General features: G+C 42.5%; 1 protein-coding gene and 1 long non-coding RNA gene across 5 annotated transcripts in view; one reads left to right on the top strand and one right to left on the bottom strand.

Moving 5' to 3' along the window:
* LOC141729334 (uncharacterized) overlaps window positions 1-3,465 on the top strand; it is a 39,690-nt gene extending 36,225 nt beyond the window's left edge. Inside the window, exon 2 of the long non-coding RNA XR_012580721.1 lies at window positions 2,393-3,465. This is a non-coding gene — a long non-coding RNA (uncharacterized LOC141729334). The remainder of the gene's footprint in view (window positions 1-2,392) is intronic.
* Window positions 1-23,794, bottom strand: part of STON2 (stonin 2) — a 65,244-nt gene that overhangs the window by 18,578 nt on the left and 22,872 nt on the right. The window contains exon 1 of one of the 4 annotated variants that reach the window (XM_074542526.1): window positions 6,122-6,332. The exons of the other annotated variants lie outside the window; for them this stretch is intronic. The gene's annotated coding sequence lies outside the window, so the exon portion shown is untranslated. Of the gene's footprint in view, window positions 1-6,121; window positions 6,333-23,794 lie in introns of those variants that run through there. 4 annotated transcript variants of the gene reach the window in all.

The raw sequence follows: 23,794 nt of genomic DNA, 5'->3' as shown, positions 1-23,794 counted from the left end.
CCTATCTTATGTCATTTGGAATTTTGTTTTTCCTTTTTGTATGTATGTGTGTAGCTGCCACGGTACACAGGATTATTCAGGGTCACTCCACAGAGGCAGCCAAACAGAAATGATCCAACAAGCAATTTCTTCCTCCCTCCTTTGGATGGTGTTGGTGTGATTACAGAGAACAGAAAGGCATGGGACTGTTAAGTGTGAAAGTTTGAGCAAAAATGACCCACACGAGAAGAATGGAAAGATGAAACTCATTATGTTATCACAGCACTGTGGAGAGAAGTGAAGAAGAAACCTGTACTTCAGTCCTCTGAGCTGATTTTAAATTCCCATCTTTCCATCTTTAACAGGCATCTTCAATCCAAGCTATAATTCTGGCTGGAGGCAAAACACAAGGTGCAAATTTCTGAATGCTAGTCCCAAATAACTTCTCAGACAACTGATTTATTTTATGATTTTTAAGTTCTAGCAACCCTCATCACCACCTAGTCTTAGCTATGTGCCCTATTTCATCCCCAAATGATGCTCACAATTCCTTTGTTGGGAATGCAGAGGGGAGGAACAGGGAATCCTGAAAATTTTTGTCCTGAGGCACCAGAAGTAGGAATTAGGCAGGGTACTAGGACTGGATAGGGTGGAGCTCTCGGTGTCAGGACAATCCCTGTACAAAATACACCACAGAAAGCTAAATGGAAATAGACTTCTACATTCTGGAAATGTGGAAGGGACCTAACAGATCTATGCAGGGTACAGGACAAGATTAGGGAGGGAAAAAAAAAAAAGGTACGGACAGTGTGACAGGAAGCCTTACTGCCTCTATCACCAAACTGCGTGGCTGGTTTGGTGGCGGCGCCAGAGAGACAAGAGCTGAGCACAGAATGTGACCAATGTGAAGGAAAACAACAGGGCCCCCACAGCTGCTGTGCCCTGTAAACAAAGCTCAGCTTTCTGAAGGGCCATGTGAGATTTTGCAGAAGAGTCCTGAAAAAACTGAGGTCTGCCCAAAGGAAACAACAGGGATTAGAGAAATGAGGAACATGTGATAATGAGGACTTCACTTAGCTTAAACAAAAGGTACTCAGATTACAAAATATATATTTTAATGTACTCCTACAAAAAGATCAAATGAACATTCAAGAAATAAACGGGCAACACTTAATGTGTAACTGAAATACCCAAAAGCAGTATCTTACACAGTGGCACTGACTCATGGAGGAAATTGACAGAAGCTATCTAAGAAGAACAACATTGTTGCTGTGGACAAGAATGACTGCTCGGTTCACTGATGAGCATTCTATTCCACCATTTCAAGAACTGATCATGTTCTAGGAGAAGAGATGTTTTTTTTTTTGTCATGAGATAATGCTGCAAAATTGCTTCAGTATGTTATGAAAATGGGGGCGAGCGAAATTTTTTTCATCCACTGGTCTACCTGGACAAAGGACTTCTATAAAATATCAGAAATAGCTGTCAGATGAGAAAGTATCACCAGCAGACTTCCACTAGGTTAACAAGTCTAGAAGAAATATCTAAATTCATTTAGGAACGTAATGTATTCTGATCTTTTGCACTGCATCTCTTCAGTTTGCAGATCTGTACCACTCATCTAGGTCACATCAAGGTCAAATGGCAGAAACAAAAAGGCCAGTCATGTGGACAAGGACAGGCACCCCATGGAAAGGTTTGAATTTAACTTCTCACATGGAATGGCATTTCTTGTAAGCTTTGTTCAGAAACACACATTTGAGCACTTAAAGTCATGAAGGAAAATTCTGCCTTCCCACTGGCTTCAGGAAAGCATGTTTCTGCTTGAGACAAGAAAAGAGAATGTACTGGGAGTGTGTTTATTTGAACCACAATTTTAATGCTCTAGAAATGCTGACAACTTGCAAGATTAAATCCTGTATTTACTAACTCAGCAGTATCCTCCCCCCTAAATTTCTCCATCAACACCACACCACAACATAAGGGAGAAACTCTAGAAAACAAGGTATCTATTGACACTTGGCAAATCTGCACTTGAGTTCTCTGAGCTGGATCTAAACAAAACTATTTCTTGGGATTAACTCTCATAATTTTGGATATGAAAAGTGGTTCACCCATAAAGCAAACTGAAAACCAGATCTCTCATTAGATGATCTGAACAGTTGTCAGTTGGCAGCAGCCTGACTGTGCAGGGGTAAAAACCATGCCACAGTCCCGTGGGTGAGCCAGTCTCCTTGTGAATAGTTTCAGGATGCATCAGGAAGCAATTACCAAATCCCAACAAAACCTACTTATGACCCCTTTCCTTCATCACCAACTATCACTTAGAGAAGCCAGAATTATTTTTTTCCTCTCTCCCCTACAGTTAAAACACAAATTAAGGAGATTTTCTTTTTCCCCTTTAAACTTTCAGCCCTGCTCAATCTCTTTGTGCCGAGCCTTTTGTCTTCGGGGAGAGGCTATTTCGCTGGAAGCCGATGGAAAGACCACTGTCCGGCAGACAATGGAGCTGTCTGCAGAGCAGGCGCTTCGGAGCGGAGAGCGGGGCGCCTGAGCCAGAGGCATTCCCGGCCTGTTGCCATAGCAGCGGGGCGAGCAGCCTGCCCTCCCCGCCGGCCTGAGGGGAGCCCTGGGCTGGGTGTCCGTGCCGGGCCCGCTGAGGGCAGGGCAGGAGGCCGGGGCTGGGTGTCCGTGCCCGGCCCGCGGAGGGCAGGGCAAGTCCGGGGCTGGGTGTCCGTGCCGGGCCCGCTGAGGGCAGGGCAGGAGCCCGGGGCCGGGTGTCCGTGCCCGGCCCGCTGAGGGCTGGGCAGTACCGGGGTGCGCGGCACTCACTGCGGGCAGGTCTTCGCCACAGGCTGCTCCACAGGACCGGCTTGTACAGACAAGCCTGGGCGCTAATTACAGAATTTGAACTAGATCAAAATAACATGCACCAAACACGTTAACAGCATTGCATGCCTGGAACTGGCATCCTTCAGGGTCCACCCCCGCCATGGCTACAGTCATTTCATAGGAAGCCCTGGCTGATCAAGGATGTTGAGTGGACAGCTTGCATTTTCAACCCATTCTACATATTTTATCTCCTTCTCCAGCAAAGCAGGCAACAGTGGGAACTATTAGAAAGTCATTAAATGGAAGTGGCAACACTTTCCCAACACAAAGAATAAATACAGATAGCATTGGTTGCATTATCCTCTGTAAAGGTAGGGTATAGTTGAACAAGACAGCAACTACTGGAATCCTGTATGCTTTCTCCAACTTTTGGCTCTCAACATTGAGTCTCTGTATGTACATGTAGCTCTAGAGTATGCAGATTTTTATAATCCACACCTGAGTCTCACTGTCCAAACTGAAAAGTTCTGGTTGCTTTTGTGATAGGTAAGACCCTTTTCTCAGTGATCTTTGATGGGGAAAAAAAAAAGAAAAAAAGATCTATTGCTATCTTATTTCCTTTCCTACCTTCTTATTTACTGTCATGCTTGGGTACAGAAATTGAGGAAACAATGTCAAGCAGACAAAGCAACTCCCTTTTCAGCCAAGACCAGCTTTACTTTTGATTTGATTGGAAGAACAAGGATCCTGCCTGCAGCAGCTATCCACTCCAGCAGTTTGTAAACTATACGTTTTATATAAGTACACCAAAGTCTGAGTGTTTCTTCATTGTCTTTTTGACCTGCAAAGCGGGCAGAAAATCTCTTGAGAACAGGAGCTCTCACAAGAGTATATGAACTTCAGGTCAGGACAGAGTCTCCTGGATCAGCATTCCTGACAGCATTTCAGTGATTCTCTCTTGGTCCCAGCTGGAACCTGTACATGCTGAGGCAGCTGCAAGACAGACAATAAGCTCAACTGAACAGCTTCCAGCTTCAGTAGAGCTCTGGAGTTCAGCTTAAATTTGGGAAGGAGAAAGTTCAGGTTGGTTCTTTTCATTTATATTCCTTCATTCTTTTCCTAACAAGGGACCACCTGGAAAAGGGGTATTGCCCTGTCTGCCCATGGATGGCCAGATGCCAACAGATTACACTGCTGAGTGAATATATTCCTCAGATGTCTGCACTTGCACGATGCAGCAGATAAAAGATATGTAAAGCAGACCTCCTATATCCTGCAAGCAGCAATTCTGCTGAAATGGCAAAAGGGAGCCTTTCTTGCTACACTGAGCCAGTAGGAGACACTTTTAGATGGAAGTAATTTTGTACCCTCATTTAATGCTGACTGTAAAGGTGTTTCACCATAAATGGTGTGTTCAGTAGTATGTACTTAGGGGTAATGTGCGTGGGTTTCCCTCAGGTAAAGAGGGTCAAAGAGAAGTAGGCAACATCATGGGATGGATGGCACCTTTGGAAGCAGTGATTCTGGAGAAGATTTGGATTATTATCATCTCTGATGTGATCTTGAGACTAAAAGAACCAATATAATAGGATTTAGGAAGAGAAAAACATGAAGGAGATGGGAAATAATTTCACTTGTATGATTCCTGGCGGAACCTGATCTTTTGTCTAGAATTCAGAAGACAGAAAAATTGAGAACTGTTCAGAAAAGATTCACAACAATATAAAGGAATAAAAACCCTACCACACACCAGAAGACAAAAGCTCAACCTATTTAATTGGCTCTACAGGAGATTCAGGAACAATCAGTCTGTAAGCACCTACACAGAAAATGATAAAAGAAAAACTGCTGTGATCTAATAAGTGAAACGCGGTAGTTGGTAGGCAACATGGAGAAACTGAGATTAAAAACCATGCAGAGGCAATTAACCACGGAACTGATTTACAAAAAAGCCTCTTCAGTGAAGTCACAGGAGTGCTTTAGGCAGGTGAGATTATTCTAGTTCTCACAGGAACTAAGTCAGGGATGTGCTATGGTTTCTGATATGCAAAAGCTCCAGCTACATGATCACTTTAAAGCTTCTTGACCTTTTAATCTGCATGGGAAAAAATACAGCAATGGTTATTTAAGCACCTCCATCTCACTCCCCTGTTATGTGATCAATTTCAAACCAGCTGAATGAATTTTAGTGCTGCTCCCTCACAGAAAAATATTAATAAAACTAAATTAGATGTGGAGACCTGATGTCAAATTGAGCTTGGAACTGGCTGTGAAGAGTGAAAAATTCAAGTTACAAAGAAAGCCAGACCAATACTCAGAAAGCCAAATATAAACACATCTGTGAGGATGTCCTCACACAACTTGCTTCCAAAGTGCTCAAGACATACATGATCCTACACATGATACTGTAGTACCAAATGATGTTGAAAATAACAGAAGAAATAAAATGGTTTACATGTGATTGTCCTTTCTTATAGAGTACAACTTAGCTGAAATTTGCTTTTTTGCACTTCAAAACTCGGTTCCTGATGTACACTTGTGTAAATTCAGCTGCTTATTCCTGCATGCATGAGGGCAATGCGCTGCTTGTGCTTTCAACGAATACCGAGGCACTGAAATCCCCTAACAATGCAGCCTTGACGAATCTGAATTGCTCACTCACCCACTGAAATTCTATACAGAACAACTCAGGGCTGTTAAGCTCACAGCAAAACCTGCTTCCAGACCTTCCCTTTCTGGAACATCTCAGTGGGCACAGACAAAAATTTCCATGATAATTTCAGCAATATTTGGAGAAGATATAGCTCATTTCGTATGTTTCATTTTATCTTCTACTACAGAGAAACAGCCAACTTTTCCTCCGTCTGATCAGAAGAGAAATAACATCCCACGAAAGTTCACGAACCAAACACCCTCCTCCCCTCTACAACACGGTGCGCTCCCACCAGCGCAGTGCGCGCTGTATATACGGCCCGGGGGGGAAATCAAATGCCGATTTAGCTGCATACATAAAACATACAATTCTCTCTTTAGTCACTCGTTCTCAAGGGACGAACCGTCAACATTCTGCCTCATCCTACTAGTAGTGCTCACAGCAGCAAACTCTGCCTGTAAATAAAACTTTCCCAAGTCAATAACACCGTGTTGGAGGTTCCCTTGGACTTCATGGGCTGGAGACGTTTCCCCAATCTCTTTTCTCATCCCTCCGCCTGCCCAGGCGCGCACCGGCCGCGCCACTGCAGTACCTTACTTCTAAAAGAAGTTTATGCGCCGCTCCTCCTCCTCCTCCCACCGAAGCAAAAACACTAACCCGAGGCGGCCGAGAAGAAGGGCTCGGTGCTGGCTGCACTCGGCGGGCTCGGGTCGCTCGGAGGCTGCCGGTCCCCGCCGTGCAGCGGAGGAAGGCGCCCGCGCCCTGCCCGCCCCAGCTCCGCTCGGCTCAGCGAGCCCCGCGCCGGCCCGCCCGCGGGGCAGGGCGGGGAGGTGGGGAATGTGCAGGTTGGGGGCAGGTCTGGCACACCCCGAAAAGCCGGAGGTGGGAGACGGACGGGGATCAGCCGGCAAAACGGGAGCGAAACTTCACGTTAAACTCCGCCCAACAAAGCCCCCGAAGTTTTGGGTTTGCTTCAGTAATAAAGCTGCCTTTTTTTTCTTTCTTTCTTTTTTTTTTTTTTTTTTTTTTTTTTTTTTTCCCGAAACTAAACCAAACTGCCAAACATTTCAGCTCATCACCTTGCAGAAATGCAGCAGGCTGCTCCCCGTGTCAGCAGCGGAACCATTGTGTCCCGTTAACTCTTCCGTCACCAGCTGGCTTTAGGATTTGGATTTCCTTTTGTCCTCTCAGGTAAAACTGTTTTGGATTTACTCCAGGCTGGGTAAATATAGAGATAACTTTCAAATGCAAAGCACATATCACATTTTAAAGAACTCAGCCAGTCATTTCTAATCTCCTTGGAAACATTTTCCTATGTTTTTCAGTCATAGACATGAGTCTCTCTCAAACTAAGACCGAAATTTGAGGGTGGTTTTTGATCAGTGGAAGGACATGAGATTCCAGTGCAATCTTACAGATGGAAAATGGAAGGAATGAACCACCTGTTTTTAAACACCAAGCAAGACAAATTTATGACATCAATAACAGGATATGTCCATTTCTGATAGCAGGAATTCGACTTAATGATCCAGGAAGTTCTTGCCATAAAAGGAAGGCGAAGGAGACCCAACCTACATACCAAACAGCCAGGTCCACCAACACAGAGTGCTCCACCTGCCAAATACACTTCTAGGTGTTCCCAAATGCCCTGGTTTTAGCCTGTACTTTTTCTTTCCTTGCCCTTACCTCTGCCCCAAGCAGTTCAGATGTAAGACTGAAAACCACAGGAACAATCTGTCAGTGCCTCTGAGAAACAGCTAACATCCTTTTGCTCTTCTGTGACATTCCTTGGGTTATTCAGGTTTTCCTCATTCCTCCATATTGATTACTTTGTAGAAAAAAAATATATGTGATATTTTGACACACTGAGGAAAAGAGATTGTGTGAAGGCAAAGTTGTCTGGATACTTGGGAAGTAATGCCAAAAAGTACCTAGCATACAGAAAAAGAATTCATTTGCCATTTACTCATTAAATTATATCAGTATGAAAATAATTTTAAGTACATGAAATTACTCACAGAAGGTAAATGGCTTTATGGTTTGAATGGTGGAGTGTGGCAGCATGCAGAACCAAAAACAAGAGGCCAATCTATGACTTCTGGATGTTGGTACAATGGTGATTGTGAATCAAATGATGAAAGGGGGTGAGGGTAGGTGATGGAATGAGTGTGATCAGGGACTGCAGGGACAACTGTGTGAGTCTTTCCTGTGGGAAAGGTGCTGCACAGCATGCAGCAAAGCTGGTGCCTGCCAGCCTGCAGAAGAGACTGGGCTGCCTTACTAGAGGGATACATTTGTGTTGATAGGCAAGGAGTCAGAATCAGGGGTTAGATGCCTTTCCCAAGAAAAAACCCAAAGCAACTAGTAAATCAGGAATGGCCACATGCTGTCCTTACTTGTGGCAACCTATCTGTCTAGGCCATTGCCAGTTTTAGCCTATACTACTCCACTGAAATGAAACAATTAATGGAAGAAGCAGAACATTTGTTTTGTAATCCCCCGGTCTGCCAACCGTTAAACTGTCCCTTATGCAACACCGTCATGCCTCACTTCCCTCCCACACCTTGTTGTAACAACTTCATGTAGCAGACAAGGCATTCTCTGTCAGTGTAAGAAAAAGCTTCTTTCACAAAGCCTAAAAATTCCTAGGCTTATAGCAAGTTGAGGCTAAAGCAGAATGAGATGGAGAAATTAGCCCAAGGACAAACTGCTTAAACAAAGACTTTTAAAGGTGTGGACTTAAACAAACATTCTGGCTGGAAAAGATGAAAACTCAGACCTGCTCTTGTGACTTTCCAGGTGAATAAGTTCCTTTTCTCATTTTATCCTTTCTCTCCTCAGCCAAGGGAAAACTCTATGTAGATAGTTTTGTTTGCTGTTCTGTCTGTTGCCTCAATCTTTTTGTGCAGAACAGTAATGTAAGATGAGCAGGGAGATGAAGTCATCTTTCCCTAGACTCCCTCTTTTGTTTCTTGTTCCCAATTAGGGTCCATAATTACTCTGGCCACCACGACAGAGCACTGCATGGGGTGCTGGGATGTCACAGACATACTGAAGCAAGCTTGTTTCTCGGGAAATAGGTTTTTTCCTCACAAGGTGGCAGTCCCTTGACCTTTTGTCTAATACAAAAAAAACTTTTAAAATGTGCACATAAATTAACTCAGATTAGAGACAGAATCAGATTTGTGGGGAAAGAAATAAAATCTGCCTTCCAAAAAATACATGCATTATAGAGCTGTTATTATCTCTAACCACAATGTCTCAAAAACTGTCAACAGCTTTTGTAAAAAATGTAAAGGATAACTTCACTCCAAAATGCCTGTTAAGCTGATAACTCAGCCTGTGCTTGGCTGTGGGAAACCTAAATTCAACTCTGTTTTTCCTTACACAAGAGCTCAACCTGAACTTCACGTTTCTCATCCTAGAGAAGGATCCTACCCACCCTGATATTGCAAGTTTGGGTCCAGTCTATCAAAACCCCACCTTGGACTTTGATGAAGCTCAGTCAAAATCCAGTGTGGCCACAATGCCTTTACAACAACCTCTGCAGAAAAACTAAAGCCAGCTGATAAATACAGTGTGTCCAGTTCAGCACTTGTAAGATTGTCCTGTGGATGTTTGACACCTCTCTGGCAGGTAGTGTTGTAGATAGCAAACAAATAAAGCTTTTACTGCTGGGGCCTGTTGTCAGCCTAATGGATCTCACTGCAGAGAAAATCACTGAGGGGTCTCTACATTCTCCCAGCTACCCCTGAGAAGGTGTAATTTTCATCACACCTGACACTCATATTTTTTTATTTCTATTCATCCTTACAAAATATGAAAGCTGTATGAAAGTCTTTTTTAACTCTGCTGCCTGAGGCATTTGAAGCATAGATAACAGATAAGGACTTGCTCTTGAGTAGTATCTAGTCACTGCTGGCCTGTATTCATCCTGCAGATGTTGAGAAAGAGAGAATAAAGCAAGCCCAGGCTGAACATAATCCTCAGTCAGCAGCATTTGGCTTGTGTTTATCAATTATTTTGCAACCACTGAATTCTGAACAGTTGCTTTTCCAAGATCCTTTCCCTGGGAGGAAAATTTGGCAAAATTAAAGCTCAGTAGTCCAGAATAGGTTTCTGTAGTATCATCCTAGCAGGACAAGATGGTTTAGGCCAGGATACAATTAAAGCAAAAAAAAAAAAACCAAAAAAAACACAAACCAACAAACCAAACATAGAGAATGAAAGTCATCAAAATACATTAGGAGAAAAGGTTAACTGAAAGCCAGGTACTCCTCAGCTATAGAACACATGGCATAATCCAGGCTCTAGTCAGAGCTAAATACAACTTGTCATGACTGAAAATATGAATAGCCAAACCCACTGATACATGGGAAATCTATGAGACATAGTCTCTGACAAGTTTCTGCTTGTTACATAAATCCACATGCCTGAAGCAGCCTTTTGCCAGTAAGTGTTTAAGGTCTGTGAGAAGAAAAGTGTGTAGAGAAGTTCACAGGTGACAGATCACTGTCCAGCTGGTCCAGTTCTCATGCTGAGAACCCTGAGAGATCCCTCCTTCAACCCTAAGGGTGTCCTAACCATGCCTGCCATTTAAATCCATTTGAAATGGATCCCTTCAGATGCACCTCCTATCACAAGTGATCAAGCCCTTCCTGGCCTCTGAGCTGTAGGCAGGAGCTCTCTGCCCCAATGACAAGGCTGGTTCAGAAGTGTCTGAAAATGCTATTTTCCTCACATCCTGGTTGGATTCCAGCTGACAGAAAACATTTCTCCTGCTGCTGTGAAGCAATCTGTGCTGTGGCTGAGGAGACCAGGACCTGTGTGCATAGAGAGGGATGGGTGGGTGAGGAGGCCAGGGGTAACACAAAGCACTGTTAAGACCTGTGTGATTGAAGAGCAACTTGGTTGGGTTGGTCTAATGTTCAGCCATCCCTTCCAACAAAAAACACAACTGAGATTTTCGTTTGAAGTCTTTCAAGAATATACAAATGAGAGTATATATACAGAAATACTGATAATTATGCATACACAGAAAGAGAGAGTACCCTGGCTCACCTGCTGCATGCTTCTGCTGCCTTGTGACTTGCAGGCACGTAACAGAGAAAGGCTTCAAACACTGCCTGAGGCAAAAAAATCTGAAATCTTAACTCCTGACCATAATGAGTAGAAGGTGTACCACTTCTCCAGTGCAGTAACACTGAAGGGAACAGGGACATAATCAGAAGAAGCAGCAAAACCAGTGCCAAAGTAAATGCACAATCCTCAGAATTTATGAGGAGGGAAATAAAGCTTAAAACTCTGGCCTTTCATTCTTCTGGAGCAAAGCAAACTCTGACATGCTCAAGGAATTACATATTTGTGAAACAGCTCCTAAGCCTTTAATGACTATTACAAAAAGCTGCCTTCTTTATTTGTATAATTTATAAAAACTTTATCTCAAGTGGAAGATGATTTTTAATGAAAGACTTGTGTATTCTGCCATGTTACACAAAAGTCACATCTATTGTACTAACTCCTGGTTGAAAGAAGAGGTGGTAAACATCTGGACCACAGTGTCTGGAAGCTGAGAGAAGCCTCAGTCACCTTAATGACAGACATATTGCATAAGTCAGTTTCTTTACCTCAGTTTAGTGGAAATTTTGTCCAATTGCATTTCCTATTACACTGCCAGCACAGACAGTACAGACTGACTATGCTAACTGGGTGTAACCAGCTTTATTCTCACCTGCCACTCATTTCCATGGACTGGGAGTTACATGGTTAAAATCACATTCTACTGAATCACTTGAGGAACGCTCAGAGGATTTTCCTCAAGACCAGTAGTTACAGCAAGGGACAGAGTGACTCTACCTTGGCCAAGGGGATGAGTTGCAGAGCTACTAATTGTGTTCAGAACGTGAGAAGCCAAACAAAGGCTTTTCACATCTGAGGCATCATGGTTGATTTGTCCAGGTCATGGTCTGAATGGCTGATGGAGACAAATTCTCCAGGCCAGCAACATGCAGTTTAATGAAGACTTGTTCAGTCAGCCTTATTAGCAAGGAATTTTGCAGTGTCTAAGGAGGAGGGGTTGATATGCCTTCAAAAGGACACAAAGGGTGCTAATTTCTAATCTCTGCTCAATTCTTTAAAATTCATAGCCAAATTATAAAGTATGAGTAACTGAGGGGAAAAAAACCCCATGCAGTTGATAAAGGCAGCCTTTGTATTCAAATTTCTGTGGGAGAAAACACAGAGTAAAAAATTATCTTGGAGGATCTTCACTCTTCCCACTATCTTAACTCATCACAGGAATTAAAAATTACTTTATGCTTATAGTGCTCAATAGTCCTGCCATTCATAACAGAAGACAGATATCAAAAAACATGCCATGGCCATAGTTCATTGCCTTAGTGAGTCTAGCAGCTATTTTTTAACAGAAGTTGTATTTTCACCATTTTTACCATTTGTTCACTGTTTTTTACAAGTGTTGACTTGAAAATTACTTTAAAGTAATTTTAAAATTTTTAAAGTAACTTTTAAAGTAAACTGTACTGGCAGATGCAGCATACAATTTGAAGACCATTACTGTATATTCATCATAGTGTTTTCCTCTTTTTAAACATCTTCCCTTTTGGTTGCACATAGTCAATGTGGAAACTGACTTTATTAAACACATTGCAAAGCCAGCTCCACTTACATGGAAAAAATATAAAACACTGCATTTGCCAAAGAGAACTGGGATTGAAGACTTTTGAAAAAAAAACCTAAATAAATATATAGGGAGTGTTAAATTGCTAAACTTTTCAGGAAAGATAGTGAGGAATATTTACCTCCTGATGATTACTAGGCAATTAGATTAAAAACAGCACAAGAACATATTTTACACTTTCATTTCAGGTAGGTGACAGGCTCGGTGTGACTGTAGCAACTTGGCTGTATTACATGTCTGTCTAGACTACTGCATGGGGACTCTGTGTGGTTGTGATGTTAAGCATAGAGACCACTTGCCTCCCAGACTGGTTCATCAACTTGAGCAGCATTTTCCCAATGTATGCTAATTTAAGCGAAGACTTCTATACTCAAACACTACTCATAGTGTTTGAGCATAGAAAATACTCTTTTTTCTGAGAGGTGGGAGAATGATTTAATGAATCAAGTTAGAAAAATGAAAATATCCACAAAATTTTCATCCATAAAACTGAGTTTTAAAGATAACACACATTTGTTTTTAATTTGATGGTAGAAATCTAGGTATAAGAAATCCTACAGCACCATACAAAATAGAAAATGTCTAGGGAAATACTGCATCTTCAGATTCCTGTAAGGTGCAGAAATTATAGTCACTGATGGAATTTAAATGACACTGCAGGGCATTCCAGTAAAGCATTAGCTACGGCTAGAATTGGCATGTATTTTCTCAAGGACTATTATTACTTCACTACTTTGCAACAGTGCTACGTCAATTATCCAGTCAACAAAGAGAAATTTAAGTTCGGAACTAGATTATGAAGAAATTCTTCTACATGCAGAAGGGCCTTCTGCCAAGTAAAGGGGAATGACAGTCCCTTTACTCATTTTCTCTTCTCTGCCAGAAGGGAATGCAGGATGCAGCAGGTCACCCACTAGAAACAAGGTGATGCCACCAGCATCAAAGCTTTTAAGCATTTAAGTCATTTTGAACAGGAAAGAAATAGAACAGCACCCAGAAGAGAAAAATTGGGCAGGAAGAGAGAAAATCCCATGGTGAAGAAAGGGAAAAGGAACCATGTGGGTTAAAGAGCATTTCTTAGAGCAATGGCTCAAGAGACACCTTGAAACTTTTCTGTAAAGCAGGAGATGGGTTGAAGCTGTTTAAAGCTGTTCACTAAGAAATAACTGAAATGCAGAAAAAGTACAGCCTAGTCATCCGTTGTTGTATTTTCTTCCCCCTTACTTTTTCCCTGGAGAAAGATATCAAGAGGCACATGAACTGGATTTCAGGTGTAGCAGGAGAAGCCTCCTGGGTCCTGGTCCCATGCTGTTTGCCTTGAGAATGATCCAGGAATTATCAGGTTATTCTCAAATGCCTTTGCTCATTGAAGAGTGACTCTTCTCCCTGCCATATGGTGAGGGATGAGTTGATTTCTACTGAACCTGTTTCCCATTTTATCCAGTAGACAAGGAGCTACTGGGTCTGGCAAAACCCTTCTCCTTTCACCCCGGTTTGTTCCATTAGTTCAGGTTTAGGTTGTTCAGAAGCGTGAGACAAACTGATTTTGTTCTGTGGATGCAGCTGGACTGTCAATCTCAGCAGAGCACAGCTCACCCTTTTGCCCCAGCAGTCTCCCACCCTCTGGCAGACCTGGATCAGCTTGGCAGAAGGACAGAAGACAGGGCTGAAGCTCCAGTCACCACTTTTTAACATCTAAGTCTCTTGGCAACTGAATCACCTGATGAAAGCAGATTGCATTCAAAACACCTTCTCTGCATTTTCCTAACTCCTTTGCCCTCTAATAGCCCCCCATTACTGACAGCATCACCCTTATGAGAACCTCATGTCCATTGCCTCTGACTGCTCTGTTACTGAGATGCCATCTGTTGTTGATGCCTTTTCTACTGGAGCACTGACCTCTGTTAGCTAAGCTGCCTTGACCTTTATGGGAGATCAGTTCATCTGATGCTGTCCATCTCTGGACACATACGTGACTAATCAGGAAATCAAGTGCTCTTCATGATGTTTGAATTGTGCTGTGACACACAGACTGGTTCCTGCAAGCCTGGGACACAGAACAGCCAAAGGAGCTGAAGCTGAGTCCTGTAATTTCAAACCAAGCAGAGATCAAAAGCATACCTGCAGAGTTTGATCACATTGTGGGTAAGCTCTCATTACACTTGCTATATCTAAAGAATTTGCAGTGGCATTGATTTTAGCAGAGATGTATGGTCTTAGCAGCGCCCTGAGAACATGCCCATGTTGTTAATCCATTGCCACTGTGTCTTCACTGCCTTTGCAGCCATGCTAAATCAAGGAAAATTGCTCATGTGTAATACAATCTGCATTTATCTTAAGGCCAGATTTACCCTGAAAGCCTGAGGTCTACCATCAGCAAGGACAGATCTGTGTGTGCAACAATAAGCACACAACTCTGCTCTTCAGCTAAGCATGGTTTCAAATACAGCCTTCAAAGCAGTGCAGTTTGGTGGCTTTACCAAGAAAAGCATAATCTACTCACTGAGACGAAGATGCAAGATGAAGACTGTGCAGCAGGCCAATTACAGCATTTGCTGAAGAGACCAACACTCAAAGAAGGGGAATAATGCACATGCAACTGCATCAACAGAGTGAAATGCCTTTGTGTCTCTTCCTCCTTGGAGACAAAACACTCAAAAGATTTGCGAGGAATCCTGCAGGTCTCCCAGGATACACCATAGTTCGCACTAATAATGTGTTGCTGGAGGCAACCAAGCCTGAACAAACAGATCAGTCTAGAGGAGGAGGAGTGGTGAGTTCATGAAAGCAAAGCCACCAGGAAAGCCCCCCTTACTCCTTTTTATGTAAACTTTCCCACCCAGATCCTAAGGCTGGCTGGCTGGTGAAGGGCCTGCTGCAGAGGCAGGGCAGTGAATTGTATCCCACTCTGGAGCCAGCTGCCCGTGCTGGAGGCAGCACTGTGCCCCGAGGCACAGGGAGAGATGACACTGGTGCTGTGGCTGGTGTGACAAATGCAATAACACCCTCCAGTTGTGTGCTCTGCCAGGAGCACCACGTGCCTCTCTGTTCCCTCTGTGTGCCATGTGCTCCCTTTCCACCCAGCCCCTCTGAAGACTCATGCCCACCATCAATCATACAAGTGCACATGTAGCAGAGGCAGGACACAGCAAGCACATATACACTATCAGTTTGAATATACTGCAAGGGTACTTGCCTGATGCACTGGCTCAAAAGGGAATAACATCCTGGGATGATGTATCAAGGAGACAATTCCTGAAGATAGGAAAATGAATATCTTGATATCAGGCTGTGGTGAGACCTCAGTCTTGCACAGTTTTGAACACCACATACCCGAAAGATTAATTCAAACAGTGGCATGAGCTGAGAAAAGCTTTCTAGGAAGAAGAGGAGAATGGAGAGCCAGAATACTAAAGAGCTTGTCTCATTCAGTTCAGCAAATGAACACAGAAAGAGAGATAATTACCCTGTATAAATATATTAAACTGCTTACACTGGAGAGGGCAAAAAGCTATTTGAAAGACAATATTGGCACAGGAACACATGGATAGGAAATGGTCATGAATACATTTACATCAGAGTCCTGGGAAATAGATTCCATTCCTATGATCTTAAGTGAATGATGTTTAAATGAAATGTCTACATGTGAAAATGCAGCAGCTTCAGTAAACTGTTGACTAAAGTATCCACTTAAATGAAATAATTTCTACAAAGCCTGTAATGGGCTTGAGAACACAGAGCTGCAGGACATACGTTGGCAGGATCTCTAATCTCCTTTTAGACACTAAATTAAATGGCTAGATTTGGAGAGGAGCACACTGAAAATTTTGTTCAACTGTAACAAGAATAGCTGGGACAGGAGAATCTTGGAAACAGTTTTAGGTGCAAAACCCAGATCTGGACTTCTTCACAAAAAGTACTGAGCACTCTTAATAGTTTAAAAAAACTGAGTCCTAAGTGATTAGTTCAAATCAGTGTCCATGAAATATACTGCAGTACCACAAGGGTACTGACAAGTAAATTGGACTGGCATCCATGTGACAAAACCCAGAATCACAATTTTCATTCTTGCTAAGCAAGATCAGAATGAAGAAATAGTATGGAGTCTCCTGTTCCTCTCATGTAACACGCACAGTCACAATGCAAATACCAGTTTATATAGGCAGACGATTTTGGTTTCATCTGTCAAACATGAGGACAATTAAGATCAAATTGCTTCTAATAACAGATGAACATGGTTATTAAGATTCATGTCATATCTGTGCTCCAGTATTATATGGTTTGATCAAGGCTACATGAGGTGAAAACCAGAGATATCGAAGCAAAGACATAAATCAGCAGTTTCCCTAGGGTACTGTCATCCAACTCCGCTCATTTCTGCCTTGGAATAACAGAAAGTGTTACATTTTGTCCCTAACACTGGGGTGGAATAAAAGAAAAAGGGAGGCAGAAGTCCTGATAAAAATTGACATTTATCACAAGTTTCTAAGTGGGCACAAAAAAATAAGTTGTGAACATAGAAGCTGAAAGTTTTGCTTAAATTATTCTGTTCACTATTCATGTTTTTGACAAATCCGTTTCCCATTTTATCCCACACTGTTCTTTGAGGAGATGACTCTATAACTGATCCCCTATAGGTGTTCATCATCACATTTCCAATTCCTGTGATGCGTAGTCTGCCTTTCTAGGCTTTGGATGATGTCACAGCAAGAGACAAACAAGCAAATCCATGCATTTGAGTATTGTGAAATTTCTCCTTCTTACTTGCTGTCTGCTGCTGCCAGTTTTTTCACTCTGCCAGCTCCATTCAACCCCTTCATAATCAGACAGGAAATTCCACACAGAACTGGGATCTCTAATCAAGAGCACATGCAATGATTTACAGCTCTTGTTAATTGGTGAAGCCTTGCTTGCTTTTCTGCCACACAGAATCAGGGGTGGAAATGCCACTTCTCGAGTGGGTGACTCCTTCCTGCGGTGAATCCCGCTGTGGTTCTGGAGCTGCAGAACTGTGTTCCCTGGGGGGCAGCCAGTGCTGTAGGGCAGCAGCACGAAGCTGGGACAGTGCTTCTCCAGAGCTACTCCATGACTACAGTGCCATTCCTGCCTCCTGTCAGCACTACAGCAGCATGCTGCCAGGAACTGAATGCAGCAGGCAAGATGATGTCGCTGAGAACTGCCAGTGATGTTTTCTACTTAGAAAGAGATAGGGGAGATATCTTGGTGTTCTTCTCTCCCAGCAGCTTTAAGCTTGGAAGCCGCTTAGCATCCTGCAGAATTGGTCCAAATAAACCAAGCTGTTCCTCTGTGAACACAGCAATCACAGACAGCTGCTGCACTCAAGCATCCCATCTCCAATTAAGCTTTACACTGAAATGTCCTGTCCAGCTGCAAAATCTCCTGCTGAACTCCTCAGGCTTATCATATCAGCATGTGGCGTTCTGCATTGGGGACCAGCTGGGGCCAACATAAACACTGTGGCTGAGGAATCACAGCCTTACAAACAGAAATAAAGGGCTTCATACCACCTAGTCTGCCTCACTGAGACAAACTACAAAGCACCTACTCATATCTGTTTTCTTGGGATATTGCCTATATAAAGGCAGATGAGAAGGTCAGTCCTGTGACTCGCACTGGACTTCTCTCTGCTGTCCTTTCAGCTATGTAAAAACATTGGTGAATAGGTATGAAAAGAGTGAACTACATCAAGTATACATGTAGGCTCAGCATTTAGCTCTTCTATAATAAAGATAATTCTGCTACAAATCCACAGTTACTGTACCTTCCACTTCTGAATAGTCATGAGAAGAAAACTCAGCACCTGAACTAGGAGATGCTCATTTAGCTGTTTGCAGCAGAGGGCTAATGACATGGCACAAGATCAGAACTGATTCTATGCTAGCAAGCAGACAAAAACCCACTAAATTACAACAAAGTTATATATATATATATATATATATATATATATATATATAAAATACATACACACATAATGTTATAAAGTTTTTAATTGTAACATTTCCGAGCAATAATGAAAATTAGACTCAGTGAAATGCTGTCACTTTCTCTTCTCTCACTTTGCCTCCTCCTTGTCTTAGACTTGGTTTTCTTACAATGTGGAGGAGTGGGGAAGGCCTAATTAATTCACAGGAGTAAGCACCATAAGACTCAGCCTTGTAGGCATTAGTAGGAGCAGACACTTCTGAGCTTTCTTCTAACTCCTTTCTTACTATAAGAGCAATGTTAAATCTTGTCCTCCTACACCCTGATATTTCTCATTGTTCCTGAAGAAAAAGCAAGAATCTGATAGTCCTACAGTAGCATCAACCACTCTTCCTTGTGAGGCAAGGTAACAGAGAAGATAAATAACCAGTGTTATTTTCTGGGGTGTAGAATATTGGACCTTTTGAAGTTAGCAGACTACATTTAGGCCCACAAGAGCTGGCAGAGCTGAGCTCATTGACATCTCAGGTTGCTTTAAATGTTATCACCAGGACAGTCCTTTTTAAAAATCAAGTTTTGAAGGGATGGAAATGGCTGATCAGGGACTAACTTTGCTGCAGCAGATGTTAATCAGAAAGATATTATGCAAATATTTGCTCAGGATATGGTAGTGTTATAGAATGGCTTAGGTTGGAAGCAACCTTAAAAATCATCTTGTTTCAACCACCCTGCCATAAGCAGGGACACCTTCCACTAGACCAGCTTGCTCCAAGCCCCATCCAGCCTGGCACTGAACACTTCTAGGGATGGGGCATCCACAGCTTCTCTGGGCAATCTCTTCCAGTGCCTCACCACCTCACAGTGAAGAGTTTCTTCCACATTGCCAGCTCATGTTGAGCTTTTCATCCACCAAGAGCCCCACACCTTTTTCCTCAGGGCTGTTCCCAGTGCATTCCCTGCACAGCCTGCAGCTGTACTGTTATTTCAAACTGAAGGGTTTGGTGCAGAAATGACCAGGTGAGGTTCTTTGGCCTGAGACATGCAGGAGGCCAGACTGGACAATAATAATGACAACACAGTCCTCCCTTCTGGCCTTAATGCCTATGAACTAGATGCCTGCCCACCAAGACTATTTTCTATTTCTCTCTACTGAATAGATAGAAATAAACATTTGTTTATTGTTGTACCTGTTCTTTCCTCATTCTAATAGTTCCCCTATCCTCCTGGCAGATTTTCTGAGCCCTCCTTCCTGCCACAAGGCAGGACTGAGACAGTGACTCTGGCCCACTACTTTCACCTGCAGTCTTCATCAAAGAGCAAGGTTGTCAGTCTATATGGCAAAAGCTATTTCTACTTCACCTAGGTCCAGTTTGCACAACCAAGCTGCAGGCTTCCCCACTGCAACACAGGGATGAGGACTGAACTCTGCTGCAGAGGTCATTGGGACACTGCAGCCAGGAAGCCCTGAAGATGAGCTGATTTCCAGTACACAGGTCTATCTTGGGATCACAGCACTTCTACTGCCAAGAATTATCTAGACCTACCTTCTGAGATCTGTCCCACTAATTCATTACTCTCCAAGAAGCTAAAAATGCATGAGAAAAATCTGGGATGACAAGAAGGATATAAAACTCCTGAATTGGTGGTTGGTATTGACATTAAAAATAAAGAACCCTGCCTCTGGTGCTGAATGTAGCCCATACAGTTTGGAGTTGTTTAGGAGTATATTTTAGGTGCAATTTGTTCATGGTATTCTGGAGTCCCCTCCTCCTTGAAGCACGGTTGTTCCTCTCTGCAGCCTCTCATGCACAAGTTTTCATGTGTCTGGGACTGGGACCCAGCACAAGCGGGTTAATAGTTACACAGCACAATTGAAATGCAGTTCTGGATGGAAGGTGGTCATCATCAGCATGTACTATTCTCCCTCTTGCCATGGTAAATAACATGGAATAATTTCAGAGCTTGCACCCTGTTCATGGCATTTAGTGCAACCACATTGCACAGCTATATAATCTGTTCAAAGCTGCTTGTTTGAAACTCACTGAACACCATTCTTGCAGTCATCATATCAGGATTCAGTATCTAGCTGGCTACAGTTACAGAAGAAGTGTAACAGAAACAGTGCAGAAAAGCATTAGGAAAAGGTTTGAAAAGTTATTACTTGCCCTCTGTTACTGTCAAGAGATAGCTGGAGCTGAGCTTGTCAGAATTGCCATTTCCAGGTTTTGGAAGAGAAGCACCAGAGCCCCATTAAATGATGTTGAAAATAACAACATTGTCAGAGTTAATTCCTTGTGCTATTTATGAACTGTCTGGATTTTTGGAAGTTAGGGGTCACACATGCAACCTTCTATCTCCAAACATGCAGATGTTCTCAGAAAATAATAACACAACAATTTCCTCAGTCTCCCAGTAGTCCCAGAGATAGAAGAAAGTGCCAAAGAGAACAACTGGTCAGCAAATTGAACCGTTAACATCAAACATGGCATAGCTGCAGCTTTGCTAAGATACAAATCACAACAGAAACAACACAACTACCAACAATACACCTAAAATTGCTACGAGCAAAATTATGCCTACACACAGACATATACAGCTTTATTATCTGATACAGAGAGACTCTATTATATAGTCTATGAAGTTTATAATAGAATAGTTTATGAGCTATGTAAATATATATAATATCTTCTTTATTATATGCATACTAATCATATATAACTATATTTTGTATACAATATAATTTTAATTTATATAGATAAAATTATTTTAAAGAAGAATGGTGAAATGCAGAAATCTAAATCAAGCGGTGAGGTATTTGGGCACAACCTCAGAACAGATCCATAACCACAGTTACAAGAAGGCCTCTCCGTTGCTCCTCTGTCTCGCAGATATTTGGCTTTTTTTGAAAGCTGAGACAGGCATCTGCTACAGAAGGAACAAATACTTGTATTGTATCAGTAACAGAGATGTCCTGTGTTACTTATCTTGCAGAGCACAGCACAAAGGCCAAAAGTTCCTACTTCTTTTCATGCTCATTGATCCAAGCTGGGCGATGTGGTGAGGCATGGTAAGAACTCTGAAGCAAGGGCACTTCAGCAGCACCAAACACAGCTTCACACACACTGTGAAAGCCCAGCTGTTGCAAAGTGCTTGCTGTTAGAACCACATAAACATGCCCCTGGTAAATGGACAGTCTGCTATCACCTGACCCACATTTCTTGGCTGGCTGCTGCAGGTTAAAGAGTCCCTTGTGCTGGCAAAGATGAGGATAATATAAAAGGCTTCTTGGTGCCAGATTTCAAACAAGCACAGGCAATGAAGTGCAGCACCTTTTAGCTGCACTTTGATAGAAAAGCAAATCTTTTTCACCTCTGCTCATGCAACATTTACCTTCACTACTGTGAATATTGCTGCCTTTACAAGACATCAGTCTGCTTATCCCAACTCCATCAGTCAGGAGGTTTTCTGCTGTCCCCTGTAGCAAGGGTAAACTTTCAGGTTGCATCACTCGAGAGAGGTCTCTCTAATCTTCCTCCTTCAGATATCTTCCTAGGCCATATCTTGCATAAACACATGCATTATATAAGCTCAACCCCATAAGTTTTACACTCACATTTTGTGTCAGTTGTGAGAAAGTTAATTCCCAGCCAATTCTACCTGCTTAGAGCCCACCAGCCCTGGACACCAAGATGCACATTTTTATGGCTGGGACTCGTCTCTGTGTTTGCCTGCAGTCAGACCTACCTCAGGCTTTCATCTGCTCCCACACAAAGCCCTGTGCCCTGAACTACCACAGGCAGCTGGTGTTTAAGCATTTTGCATGCAGGATTAATTCAAGACAAGTGGTGAAATTATGGAATAGAAAAAATTCACCATGGCTAAAATAGTTGTTTTACTTAGCATCTGACCACAGAGTAGAACTTTTCATGCTTTTCTCATCACTAGGTTTTTCTCATTTGAAACAGTGTTAAACCCAGATTATTTCATAGACCTGATTCTTTACCATCACTAAGTAGATCAAACATTGATTTATTATTTTCATAGGGCTTTTAGCAGTGAAATTAGTCTGATTTTTTTTTCCCTCCAGCAAGCTTGACCTTGGAGTCAACATCCTGTTTAGCAGTCAACGTAACTTCATCATCACACAGAGCATGAAGATTCCTCTCTTTTCCTTCATGGCAAAATACATGCCATTTCACTGTCTTGGTGGAGCCTTCAACTTTACTACAGATTGAAGCAGCTAGTCCTTTGAGGGGAGAAATGCAAATCAAATGCATGATTCAAGTCAGGTTTAAAGAACTGAATTTCTGGAGAGGGGCAGAGAGGATAGAGAGAAGAAAATGATCATACAATTTCTGTCCACTTGTGCACTGTTATGATGGGAGGACAGTGGGCTGAACAACAGAAGAGCAGCCAGAACTGTACAACAATTCCACAGCAACTACATCCTCAGCTTTTCCACTTCCACAAACCCTCCTGATGCCAGCAGCCACCTCAGGGACTGGACTGTGAGGCATCCCAGGAACAGCACAAACAGATGCACTTTGTTCATGCTGCTCTTTTGCAAACTCTACACCTGGTGATACAAAGGCTCCCTGTATTTCACACTTCAAGTTTCAGTATCACTAAGGTATTGGAAGTGTAAGTGTACCTTATGTTTTATGTATTTCTGTTTTAACTAACAGCACAGCTTTGCTTGTATTACTTCCTTTTTTACTTGTAAAATTCTTAGGTGACTGGAGTGAGCTTTTGTACTCATCTTGCTAATAAATATGTCAGTTTGTGACTGACTGAGATAAGAAAGTTGCACACAAAGCTTTTACTGAAGTATCAGCTTCACTTGGGGCCATATGTAGGATATAATCCCATGTGAATGACAGGCATATACAGCAGCCCTTTGTCTTTGACTTGCCTATATAATATGAAGTTATATATGGACTGGGCATCCCTCACTCCCTTTGCTCAGATAGAGACAGCCCCAGTGACAGCAGCCTATACCAAATCACAAAATAGCGATATCCAGCACATACTCCAACTTGCCTATTCTACCTTTCTACCAAAAAGTGGTTTCCAAACTCAGAGGTACAGGAAAGCAGAGTATTCTGAAACAAAAATGGTCAGACAGATTTGTGGTAACTTCATTATTTGAAAAAAGAAACAGCTGTACTTATCCAAAGTAACTACTACTTCTCCACAAATCCTTTGTCTAAAGTGCTGAGCCAGCACCTACTACGCTGCTGTTTATAAATCTGCCTACAACTCTAACCCAGTTTCACTGAACCACCAAATAATACTCTTTGCAAGTGATGTATGCATATGTTTCTTAAGGAAGGGACATATGACCTCAGCAAGGCTTGGGAAGCCCATTCTCACAAAACAGATCTTATTTCCCATGTATTTTTACATTCACCACCTGAGAGAAAACACATTAAACCTCTCCCAGGTCTGAGCTATCACGACACCAGGGAATTGATTTTCATCACCAAACTGTGAAGCTACTGACCTTCCTCAGCTTGGGTTGAACAGCTTTCAACATAGTGCAGGTGCTTCCTCCTGGAGCTGTGTATTTTTTTCTGTGTCCTGACATGTCACCTTTTTTAGGCACTGTGAAAGCTTTGTCATTCAGCAGTTCCCATTCTCCATGACATGACTGCTACTACTCTGCTCTATTTCTCTCGCTTCAGATTACC

The sequence above is a fragment of the Zonotrichia albicollis genome, chromosome 6 (genome assembly GCF_047830755.1).
Source record: "Zonotrichia albicollis isolate bZonAlb1 chromosome 6, bZonAlb1.hap1, whole genome shotgun sequence".
NCBI lineage: Eukaryota > Metazoa > Chordata > Aves > Passeriformes > Passerellidae > Zonotrichia > Zonotrichia albicollis.
Note: the sequence above shows the minus strand (reverse complement) of the source record. Positions and strands in the feature narration are given on the sequence as shown.